The sequence below is a fragment of the Dendrobates tinctorius genome, unplaced genomic scaffold, assembly GCF_039654945.1.
Source record: "Dendrobates tinctorius isolate UK_male_01 unplaced genomic scaffold, ASM3965494v1 ptg000165l, whole genome shotgun sequence".
Taxonomy (NCBI): Eukaryota; Metazoa; Chordata; class Amphibia; order Anura; family Dendrobatidae; genus Dendrobates; species Dendrobates tinctorius.
This window is the reverse complement of record NW_027361832.1, coordinates 8,219,833-8,232,640: the sequence shown is the minus strand read 5'-3', so window position 1 is coordinate 8,232,640 and position 12,808 is coordinate 8,219,833. Positions and strand designations below refer to the sequence as shown.

Genomic DNA, 12,808 nt, shown 5'->3' with positions numbered 1-12,808 from the left:
CTGAACGTGGCAATACCCCATATGTGGCTGTACTGTACTGCTTAGCCACACAGCGAGACTCGGAATAGAAGAAGCGCTATTTGACTCTTGGGAGAATCGATGTAAATACTTATGTCCCAAAAAATTGAGAAAAGTATTCAAGATGTGATACCTTTATTGGCTAACCAAAGAAACTACATTTGCAAGCGTTCAGAGCTCAAAAGGCCCCTTCATCAGGCTGTATTACAAGTGAACAAATTATCGTAGAATAGTTTGCGGACTCCATATTGTCATAAAACACTCCGGGATCGCCTTTGCTGGGGTCAATGGTCACGTGCGTTCAGCATGAAACTCAGGCGCAGAGCCGGGATCTGGGTATAACTGACACTGGGTCAGGTTTATTAACGGTGAAAGCAATGCATAAAGGAAATAAAACATAAAACAAATTCTTGCCTGTCCGGCACTAACTAAACAAGGTACAACCTAACTACCAACTGGCGGGCTTCTCCGGTCCAGCCAAACCACAGTTGCAGTGGGCACTGCTTTCACTCACGTGTGTCTCTCACACAGACAGGCTCTCTGTGTTCCCAGGTTGAGACACTCACACAACCACCTGGCATCCTTTTATATCCGCCTCCCATTATTCATTAGTAACCAGGTGCGATACTGACCAGACTTGGCCACATAGGAAAGGTATCTGGGCGAGATATACCTGCCCTCATCCACTATTCGCACATGATACTCACAATATGCAGACGCCCCTAAGTTCCGGAAGAGCAGAATCTCCCTTCAAGTGACCCCCCATTTTGTAAATTACTTCCCTCTGGGATTTTATCTACAAGAGCAGTGACGATTTACTGTAGACTCTATCCATGTTTGCCAGAAACAAGCAGCAGTAAATGTTACTGAGTGAAAATTGCAAATCTGCCAGTGTAGTACCCGTACATTGTAGTGCCCAGTAAGTTGTAGTCACCAGTACATTGTGATGTCCAGCTTGTGCTTCTGGAGGCATGGACTTTGTAAATTAAGCAAGCTCTCTTTGTTACCTGAATGCCAAACATGTGGATGCTATCTACAGTTTGGGCAAACTGTGGGGTTTAGAAGACAAGGGGTATTTGGTTTTGAGAGCTCAGAATTTGCTGGATTTCTTTTGGGGTTTTTATGCATGCTTAAAAAGACGGACACCGCCAGATCATAGGCTAGAAAGCATCCACAGTGCCTTCATCTGCCTCATTATAGGGAATCTTCAGCCGAAGGTTCCTTCTGAATCACGCATTTTAGAGATTTACTTAGAAACCCCGGTGTAATCGCTCAGCATAGAGCGTAGGATAAATGTGAGCCAAGACTTACTGCTATCTTTCGGAGGCAGAATGAACAAATCAACAGCAGTTGAAGAATTTGTTCTTTTTTTTTTTACGCCTTTTTTCGTGCGGTATAAGTGATTAGATGACTTTTTTTTCAAATTGGTGCAATTACATCCATACCAGATTTATATCTTTGGCTGCTACTACACTATAAAAGACGCTTTTTTTTTGCTAATCAATGCTTTTGCATCTATATTTTGAGACTGCAGTTTTTCTATATTTTCCTACGGAGTCATGTTAGGGCTTGTTTTTTTGCAGGACGAGTTGACATTGTTATTGGTACCATTTTCAGGCACATAACATTTTATAATTGCTTTCTTGCTTTCCATTTCGAATTTTGGGAATTAAAATGAACAAAAAAGGAATTGTTTTTGGTAGGCTTTTTTTGGAGGGTGGGGGGATGGGGGTTCAGTACTATTACAACAATACCACATTTATATAATTTTGTTGCTTTGCTGCTTTTACACTCTAAAAATTATTTTATATAAAAAATATTGTTTATGCATTGCTCTATTCTGAGAGCTATAGTTTTTTTTTTCTGCTGATGTAGATGTATGGCTGACTGCTTGTTTTTTTGTGGAACAAGGTGATGTTTTTTGCTATATCATTTTTGTTTACATTCGACGTTTTGTTCTAGTTTTATTTCAATTTTGGAAAGTGCACCCCTCAAGGAATTAATCTATAGGTGTGGTGAGCACCTTAAATCCATTGGTGCTTTGTAGAGTTTTTATTTTTACATTGTTCACCGAAGAGGTTAATTTGTTGGGTAGTTTTTAGGTCAGGTTGTTTTGGATGTGCTGACACCAAATATGTGTACTTTGTTTATTTTTCTTTTTAAGCAAATATTTACTTATTGTACTAATATATATATATTTTTTTAAATTTTTTAAGAGTTTTTGTTTTTTGCTTTTTTGTCATGTTATTAGATCTGTGTATCGCCCACAGGCAGGAGGCGTGTAAGGTCCTGCTCTGTGCAGGAGCTCACAGGCCACCGTACCTGGGTGACCTCGGGGTCACCATAAAGACCATCGGCACAATGTGATGGCAATCGCGTTGTGACATTCGGAGCAGAGAGGGAGCTCCATCCCTGTGCTATGCCGATCAATGTCGCTGTCACTATTGACAAGCGACATGAGAAGGGTTAAACACCTTTTAAATACACGCTCCCTTTGGATACATGCTCCCTGTGGATACACGCTCCCTGTGGATACACGTTTCCTTTAGATACACGCTCCCTTGGATGCACACTCACTGAAGTGAACACGCTCTAAAACACAGCATTTCACTTTCATGATAGCGTGAACCGCTCACTGTAAACAGCTAAAATAACGTCTGTAATGCCCACAGGTTAGTGATGATGTAATAGTTATCAAACCACTACCATTAACATGATCTATATAGTAATAAAATAGAGTGAATGACCTAACAGGATGATGAGGATAAACTTAGATGACAACCCACATTTTATGACACAATTCTAGAAAGTATGCAACTTTAATCACCCTGGGAAAAAAAAAAAAGAAATCTCTCCCATCTGCCCACATTTTACATTTTACACTCTATTTTCATTTATAGGGAAAGATTACTCATGTTTAATGATGAGATCTGCTGTAGCCGTTTTCTGTAATTTCCAGCTGTAACACATAATTTATTACTGTGCTGATATTAATAAAAACAGAAGCAAAAGAAACACACCTGTGTCAAACTATACCTACAGGACTCGCGTAAAATAACTTAACATTGAAGAAAGTTTGAGGGTTTTTTTTTCTAAAGGAATACATTACCCAGTGTTTGTATAGGAGTCTCCTTGACAACATGCTTGACTGCTACAAAGATATGGCAATCTGTGGCAGAAAGCATTGCTTAACAGCAGTGACATCAGCTTCTTCTAGCTTTATATAGAACCTACTTACACTGGTATATTTGTTTTATTCTAAAACCAGAGCTACAGTTTATTTACATTACTGGGCAAAAGTTATAGGCAGGTGTGGAAAAATGCTGTACAGTTAGAAATAATGCTTAAAAAATAGATGTATTAGTAGTTTACTACTATTTAGTAGTAGTTCTTGATAACCAGCCAAGCTAAAGCAGACAGCTGAGGGCTGGTATTCTTATTCTGCAAAGATCCATGGATATTTGTCTCTCCTCAGCCCAAAAATAGCAGCCACCCCAGAAAAGGCGGCACACCCATTAGATGCACCAATTATAACGCTTTGCCCGACTCTTCCCACTTGCCCTGGTCCGTTTTTGAGGTTGATGTCAGCTTTGTTATGTTAGCTGATATAAAGCCTAGGGGTTAGTAATAAAGAAGCGTCTATCAGGCCGCCCCATTACAAATGTTGTAGTCAGAAGTCACTTGAATGAGTTCCGGGTTTGCGATCAACTTTGGGTACTATTTTGATACACGAACCAAACTTTTCTTTTATAATGTTCAGCTGAATCTGATCAACCTGAACATCCACGAGTCCGCCCATCCCTACCCAACAATTAAGAAAATGCAAAGTGAATGAAAAATAAAGACAAATCACATCAATATTTGGTGTGACCGCCCTTTCCCTTGCAAACCACATCAATTCTGCAAGGTACTTGCACACAGTTTAAGAAGGAACTCATCTTAGGGAACCATCCGCAGATGTTCTGTAGATGGAGGCCTGTGGAAAAGTTTCTATTTCTTCACATAATCCCAGACAGACTCCATGGTGTGAGAGAGTTTGTCAGCAGGGCTGTGGAGTGGGAGTCTGTCTTCATTTTGGTAGAGTCAGTATTAAATGGACCAACTACATTGGGTACAGTAGTACAGTGCAGGATTGGCTGTAAGTTTTTTCATAAGAATTTCAGAAAGTTATGAAATGTCCTATAATTGTCTGTTCCATTCCTAATCTAATGATCTCGACTTTTAGTGGAGATGATTTTGTGGTGCACTTTATGTACATGCTCGGTAGTGAGGCAATGCTGTGGAATTGGAGTCGGGTAGATTAAGGAGTCGGAGGTTTAACTTACTAACTCCACAGCCCTGGTTGTCGGGTCTAAACTACACTCTATGTGACTGCATACTTGTTAATCATCACATTGCGTGCACTGCACGCTATGAAAATTCTTTGGCTCTGGGACTGGTGGTCATATAACTTTAAGTATGCGATATTCATATTCCCAGCCACATTCCGACTACATGGGCATGGACTTGCACAATGCAAGTGAGGCCAGAAACAGTATAGTTGGAATGTGGCATTCTTACATACTTGCTGTCACATGACCACCCGGCGCCGACACCAGGGAATCCTCAAAGCATGCATGATGTGGGGATTTACAAGTCTTCTGTCACATAGGGTGACTACAGGCTTAGGCTATGTGCCCACATTGTGTTTTTTAAGCGTTTCCGCCACGTTTTTGCCGCTGCGGAAATGCTTTAAAAACGCTAATAAAACACATCCCCATGCAATCCTATGGGATTCTGCAATTGCTGTGCCAATGCTGCAGATTTTTCCGCTGCGGAATCGCATAACAGTAAAATCCGCAGCATGTCCATTAATTCTGTGGAATCACTGTGATTTTACCACCATAGGATTGCATTGAAATGCCCACTTTACGTACGTGGCTATGCCCACCATGCGTAAAGTGAGCACTTCATGTGTGGATGGTACCCAGGGTCTGGAGGAGAGGAGACTTTCCTCCATGCTCTGGGTACCATATTCCTGTAAAAAATAGAATTAAAATAAAATATAGGGATATACTTACCCTCTCAGCCCCCGGAGTCCTCCAGGCCCTCATCGGTGCTGCCAGCAACTTCTGTTCCCAGGGATGCATTGCGCGAATGACCTCTGATGACGTAGCGATCTCGCGTAACCGCTATGTCATCAGAGGTCATTCGCGCAATGCATCTCTGGGAACGGAAGTTGCCAACAGCGCCGATGAAAACCGCGAGGCCTCCAGGGGCCGACAGAGGGTAAGTATATCTTTATTTCATTATTTTTTTATTATTTTTTAACATTCTATCTTGCAAAGACGCTTGCAAAACGTTTGTATTTTGCAGGAAAACGCATGCGAATTCCAAGGAATTGTCCGCAGCATTTCTGCAACGTGGGCACCTAGCCTAATGGTTTTAGACCGGATAACCCCTGACCGGAGCTTTTTTCGCTCCACTTCTTCCCAGAGCCTTTTTTATTTTTCCATCAATATGGCCATGTTAGGGCTTATTTTTGGGGGGACGAGTTGTACTTTTGAAAGAAAGCATTGGTTTTTGCATGTCGTGTACTCGAAAACGGGGGAAAAAAATTCCATGTGCGGTTAAATTGCAAAAAAAAATGCAATCTCACACATTTTTGTTTTGGCTTTTTTGCTAGGTTCACTCAAAGCTAAAACTGACCTGCCATTATGATTCTCCAGGTCATTATGAGTTCATAGACACCAAAGATGTCTAAGTTCTTTTTTATGTAAGTGGTGAAAAACAATTCCAAAGTTTGCTAAAAAAAAATGGTGCCACTCTGCGATACCCGTAGCGTCTCCATTTTTCGTGACCTGGGGTTGGTTGAGGGCTTATTTTTTGTGTGCTGACGTGACATTTTTAAAGTTACCATTTATGTGCAGATACGATCTTTTGATCGCCCATTATTTAATTTTAATGCAATGTCGCAACGACCAAAAACCCGTAATTTTGGCGTTATGATTTTTTTTCCCGCTATGCCATTTAGCGACCAGGTTAATCCTTTTTTTTATTGATCGATCGGGAAATATTGAATGCGGCGATACCTAATGTGTATGTGTGATTTTTTTTTTTTCAATTGTTTTAGTTTGAATGGGGCGAAAGGGGGGTGATTTAAAACTTTCATTTTTTAAATTTTTTTCATAACTTTTTTTTTTGTTTTAGCGTGCTTCAATAGCCGCTGCCACAACTTGTCAGGCTCTGCTACATATAGGCGATGTGGAGATCGTCTATATGTAGCAGGTTTACAGCATTGCTATGAGCGCCGACCAATGGGTGGCGCTCATAGCAATCCGTCATCAACAATCATAGAAGTCTCTATGAGACCTCTGGTTGTTATGCCAATGCATCGCTGATCCCCGATCACGTGACGGGGGTCGGCGATGCACATATTTCCGGCCCGGCAGCCAGAAGCGCTGGTTAAATGCCGCTGTTGGCATTTGACAGCGACATTTAACTAGTTAATAGCCGCGGGTGGATTCCACCTGCGCCTGTTGTGGGCACATTTCAGCTGTTCAAAAGATATTCAGGCTTTGACGCGGGCTCACCGCCGGAGCCCTCATCAAAGCGGGGATACTGCCATTGGATGTACTATTGCGTCCAATGACAGTAAGTGGTTAAAGCACCACTCCCACATTTTGTTTTTAATATCTTCGCCAGGTTGCCATCACTAATGTCTGTTCCCTTCCAGACTTTGAGCAGTGTGTGTGCGTGTGTGTATATGTATATATAATAAAAAATATTAAATAGTGGTTTGTTGGCCACCAAGGGCATGTTGAAATATCCACTAAAGGTTTTTTCCACATTACATTGGAACAAGAGACATCCTCTTTTAAGATGGAGCCGTGGCAGCTACCTCTTCCTTCTGGAGAAGCTTTGGCCATTCAGGTATTTTTTCTGTATGATAGTTATTTGGATGGCATGTGGGATCAAAGTAACAGGTAATACTGTCTATAACCTTTTTTCATGGGTTGAAATAACTTTGTCCATTTTGCCCTTGTATTGCCATATAGATTACATTTACGTTACATTTCGCTGCAAATTCAATGATAGGAGTGAACTCTAATCATGGCCATTCTGCCACCTTCTTCTTGAGGTCTGTAGTGACCACGGCATCCACTGCAGAAGATTAGAGAGAGATGCCGTTTCCCAAATTGATGGGTTCCTCGGCAGCCTGGAGCCTAAGAAAAGGATCCGAGGCTTGCCATGGCTATATGCCTATTTAAACTTTGTGGCAAATGACGTAAAAGCCACCAAAATTATTTTTATTTTCAACGTCTATTTGAACAATAAGTCAATCATTAATTTGTATGTTCCTAAAAATTGTTAAATTAAAATAAAGACTCGTAAAAAAAAAAAACATTTACGCGGCTATATTGGCGGTGGGAAAAAAATAAGACCCCAAGGAATGTGTGCACAATCTATTTTAAGAAACGTTATTGGCAGAGTTGCTTTGTAATTAATTTTATATTGTTTGGAGAAATGCAGTGGCTGCACGCATGTTTTATACATGTTCTTTAATTCCAATTTAAAAAAGATAAAGACTTAGTTCTGATCAAAGTTAGAGTTGCCATCCGAGAACGGTTGATTGGAGAGGTTTCTATTCAGAGAGCTGCCTGGGTTTCCAGTCCACCACAGCTGAAAGAATGTGCAGCCACACTTTTATTCACATCACCAATATCTCATGACGGTGGTATGTCGACCACCAATAAATGTAGCTTGATGGACTTTTGGGATAGTTACAAGGAGTCTTTCACCCGCAAAACTCATTTTGAACTAATTATTCAGTTCTGTTCGGGATTTAACCCCTGTAAAAAAAAAATCACTGTAGTAAATGTTTTACTTGTTTAGCTTTTCAGAAAAAGCATGGCCAAAAGCTCAGTGCTCCATTTTCTGACCATCATCTACTATGCAGCACACCTCCTCTTAAATTTGTTGGCAGTGCGAATTTGCCCAGAACAAGTGCTGTTTGACTTGAATACATGGCCCTGCTCGTGTTCACAGACACTGAAACCCAGTGAGCACACGCACACAGTGTCAGTGCAGGCACACTCTCATACCTCTCTCCTGTCTGCAGTATCAGCAACCTACACCCATCTACGAAAATGTGAAAAGTAGCCACTACAGGCAGGAGAGAGGGATGGGAGTGTCCCGCACTGACACTGAGGAGTGCGTGCTTACTGGCTTGCAGTGTCAGTGTGCATGCTCTCTGTCAGATCAATCTCAGGCATCGCTCATCCATCCAATGAGTTCACCCTGCTATTTGTCGATTTGACGGCGGTATAACTCGAAGATCGCAACACAATGCCCATTCTGACCGTCGGCTCTCCCTAACAGCTGCATGGAAATACATTGCATTTCAATGTTGCATAAAAATGTAGATGGTCTTCTATGAAGAAATTTTTCCTAAAGATCTCCCAACAATTTTTTTTTTCAGTAGCTATCCTAATTATTTATGTAATGATGTGTAAGTGTAGTGGTAAATTTACTGATTGCCATCTATTTCCATTTCCAGTCCCATGTGAGGCTGTGTGCACACGTAGCGATTTTTAAGCGTTTTTGCCGCTTAAACGCTGCGAAAACGCTTAAAAATCGTGTACAGAACGCACCCCATGCATTCCTATGGCATTCCGCACATGCTGTGCTTTTTTCCGCGGCGGAATCGCATCGCGGAAAAAATCGCAGCATGCTCATTCTTTGTGCGGAATCGCAAAGAATTGCCGCGATTCCGCACCCATAGGAATGCATGAGAATCGCTTACTTCCCGCATGTGGCTATGCCCACCATGCGGGAAGTTAAGCATCTCATGTGCGGTTGGTACCCACGGTGTGGAGGAGAGGAGACTGTCCTCCAGGCCCTGGGTACCATACCCCTGTAAAAAAAGAATAAAAAATAAAAAATCTGGGTATATTTACCTTCCGGCGTCCCGCTATGCATTCCCGGCCTAAGCGTTCCCAGTAATGCCTTGCGGCAAGGTCCTGTAATGACGTAGTCTCGCGAGATCGCTATAGCAACGCGAGACTACCTCATCACAGGTCTCGCAAGGCATTACTGGGAACGCTGAGGCCCGGGAATGCAGCGCGTGACGCCGTAAGGTAAATATACCCCGATTTTTTTTATTTTTTTTTTAGCATTTTAACATCCTATCTTTTACTATTGATGCCGCATAGGCAGCCTCAATAGTAAAAACCTGCTCACACTTGTCAAACACTATGTTTGACGAGTGTGACCAACCTGTCAATCACTTTCCAAGCGATGCTTCAAATCGCTTGGAAAGTGCTTGAATATCGCACGCGAAAATCGCGGCAAAATCGCGATCATAATCGCGGTGAAATTGCGCGGAAAAAACCGCGCGATTTCTGGGAAGGAGTCCGGTTTTTAGTAAGCGTTTTAAAACGCTACGTGTGCACATAGCCTGAGCGCTCCTCTTCTTTGCTGGCTCAACCTGTGCCCATTGTGTGTAGCAGTGTTACTTCCTTCAACATAAACCTAGAGCGACTCAGAGCAAGCCTCCATAGACTTACACTGAGAAAGCAACTTCCAGTATCGCTCCGATGGTGGTCTTACCCACGTGACCTGCAGAGTAAATGGCTCACACTGGGTTTTATGTGTGAGCAGTTAGTCTGTTTGCAGGTCACGTGGGTAAGAAGAGCACATTATCCTCGCAGGAACTTGGGGAGACGGTGATCAGTAAGTATATTAATACACTTACTCATAATTATATAGGTAATTAGGATACGTTTGTGAAATAAAAAATTTTCTTAGACTTTTTTTCTTGTATCAAAAATCACTTGTGCGTTTCCTTTACAAATGATCTATGATTTGAGTTCCATAGAAGCAGCCGGAGCTGCACAAGTCTTACAAGTGATGTGTTGTGATACACCATGACACCTCACCGCACGTTCAGCCACGATGTAAGAGGAGTTGTGTTACTCACTTAAAAATGATGTCATTTACGTAGTTCTCTTCAAAGCTGAGTTATAAACTGCCATAATTGTATGGATCCTAATGGTTATTGCAGTTTTATAAGTGGAAATAATGTACAAAAACAACACTTTCATGTAATTGGCTTTTATGTGATGTCATTTGGGGCTCCGAGCTGCACCTGTCGGAAAGACTAACATAAGTCATTGAGATGAAAAGTGCATGTCTGCCTTACAATTTGTCAATGTGCTTTCTATACTTTTCAGCTGTTTTTTTTTTTTTTTTTTTACAAATTTATTAAAATGTTAATTTACACAAAAAAAGCACAATTTGTCAATGCTCTACATTTTTCGGTTTACATGTGCAGCTCTTTGAAATACCGTGCTAAAAAGACTTAATCATAATAAATGTCTTTTTTTCATATGTCTTTAAAGCAGTACTTTGATGTTTTTTTCTGAATCCCTGAAAAATGGGATTCTGACGTGCCCCTGACTGAGCCATTCATTTTGGTGAAACAAGTTCAAATGCACTCATTTTGCGCTACTTTGTGTACATCTTTTCACCCTAGAATCAAGTTGTCATGCTACCCTCAGACAGAGGAGCATGAACCTGTTGCCAAATTCCCTTTAACCTTTCTCCTTCCCGCACATATTAGAAATGAGAATACTTTACCATATACCATAATGAGGTTGCAGTTTTATCTTGTTTTATCTTTTAATTAAAAAAAATATTCCAATAAAGTGATTGGGAGCTGAGCTGCAGTATGTGAGCACATAAACTCCACAGTGTACCAAGCTGAGAAGTTCCTACTCTGTACATCTGGCCGCAGCAGGAGCTGGAAACAGCTGATCAGTGGTGGTGTCAATGTTTGGACCTCCACTGATCTGATACGTCATCAGTATATACGCAGTGCACCGGTGAAGGCGGGGAGCATGTACCAGGCTTCATTGCGCATCTACAAGAAGGGAAAGCATTGTGCGCATGCTGAAGATTTTCAAGGTGTCTATGGTGACGTCTCAAGCAAATCACACCCAGGGGAGAGTGCTAACAAGATGGAATGGGCGAAGTCGTCAAGGGGAATAAACTCCCGGCAGCACAGAATTGTATAGTGCGAGCGGATTAAAACTTTATTTTACAATAATAAAACAATTGCTAAGGCATAAGAAGGAGCTTGTTAGAATGTAGAAATAGGGTGCAGTAGACCCAGCGGTTTAGAGAGTTAGCGCGACTGACAGGATCCCTTAATGTCATGTAATATCAGTCCTCCAGAGCAAGAGGCACTCTTTCTATCCTAAGATGAGCGATGTTATCTTGCTTAGCAAATAACAACTGAAAGCATGATTATTTTTGCTTTAAGCAGTAATCTAGTAATTTGTTTTTGCAAGATATTTGTTGATCTCCTAAGGGCTGAATTCACTTTATAACTTCTAGTATATGTAGGTGACATGCGCATGTTAATGTGTTCTAAGAGTGCGGAACATGTACGAGATGGAGTGAGTGAACCGTGCCATGTTATTTTCTGTCTCATCTGTCAAATTACTTGTGACGTTACTGGATTTTACTTAATTATTCCCCCCCAAAAATTACTGAGATATGTCATTAGCCCATAAGTAAGACTTGTGAAGTGGCAGAGGAATGTAATATTCTACCTACTATATTCTCGGTAGTCCCAAGTCACTGTTTAATTAGTTAATAACATGGATTAAACCGTATTCTGTAAGTCATTAACATAGGGTAAGTACTCCTTCAGGCGGGGAGGTAATTGCTTTTACGTGTTACGATGGGCTGATTTTACTCTGCTTTTGATCATGTGTAACACGATTTCATTTGCTTAAGCAAACATTCTTGGAGAATGACATTCAGCGCAGAATCGAGCGTTTGTTTGGAGAAGCGACTAATATTCAGCCCTCTACCTATTTGATCACAGTTAATGTGTTGTACTAAAGTGCTGCATTTAATGGTCTTTACATAATCACTGCTCATAGTAGCTGAGCGGTGCTATACTTTTCCGAGGCATTAACTACCGTGAAGCGTAAATAAGTACTACGGTAAGAACAGTAGTCATTTATGGATCTTTACTGTATGACTCCATTAGGCACTTCTGAGGGGGAAACGGTGGACTCGCATATTAAAGAATATCGTGATAAGTGAGACCACCCTGAAAGGTTGGTTGGTCTTCGTAGAAAATGAAAAGTGCTTGAAAAAATGAAAGCAAAATATTCCTAGAAAAGCAAACCCATGATGATGTTCCTACTAATTTCTTAAAATATCTTAGATTAAAATGAAATTTCTGATATTGCTTCAAATCTTCCAAATACATATGTAGTAAAAACAAAATAATTCATTCCTGGCTACACACAGCCAATATTAGAAGGGGATCTCTGCATACTGTATGTACATTGCACTGAAAAATAAAGTATTCCGTAAGCTCCCTTTAGCAGTCAGAATTATTTTTTTTAAGGGAACCTGTCATCTGATTCTTGACGCCCAAACCGCGGGCAGCATATGAATCAGTGCTTGGCTGCATGATTGCGGCCGGGTATAATTTGATCTTAAAGGCTTCGAAGCTTTAAAGAAAATATTGTTAGAAGATCCATCCGGGGACCGTAAGAAGAGACTAGACTAGTCCAGTGCTCCTGCCGACTCTTCATTGCGCTACTGCTGGGGATTGGCAGGTCTTACCCTTGTGTGTAGAGGTCTCTCCCTTGTGTGTACAATGCTAAACTGGCCACAAAGCCTAATACTAGACTGCTTTTCCTGTTCTTTATGGAAGACTGTACTTTACAGTAGTTTCATTATCAGCACAGACTTGACTATGAAAGGTAACACGTGTTTACATAGG

At 41.2% G+C, this 12,808-nt stretch overlaps 1 protein-coding gene across 8 annotated transcripts in view; it reads left to right on the top strand.

Moving 5' to 3' along the window:
* Nucleotides 1-12,808, top strand: part of VPS13B (vacuolar protein sorting 13 homolog B) — a 1,297,298-nt gene that overhangs the window by 615,408 nt on the left and 669,082 nt on the right. The gene's annotated exons all lie outside the window — the stretch shown is intronic.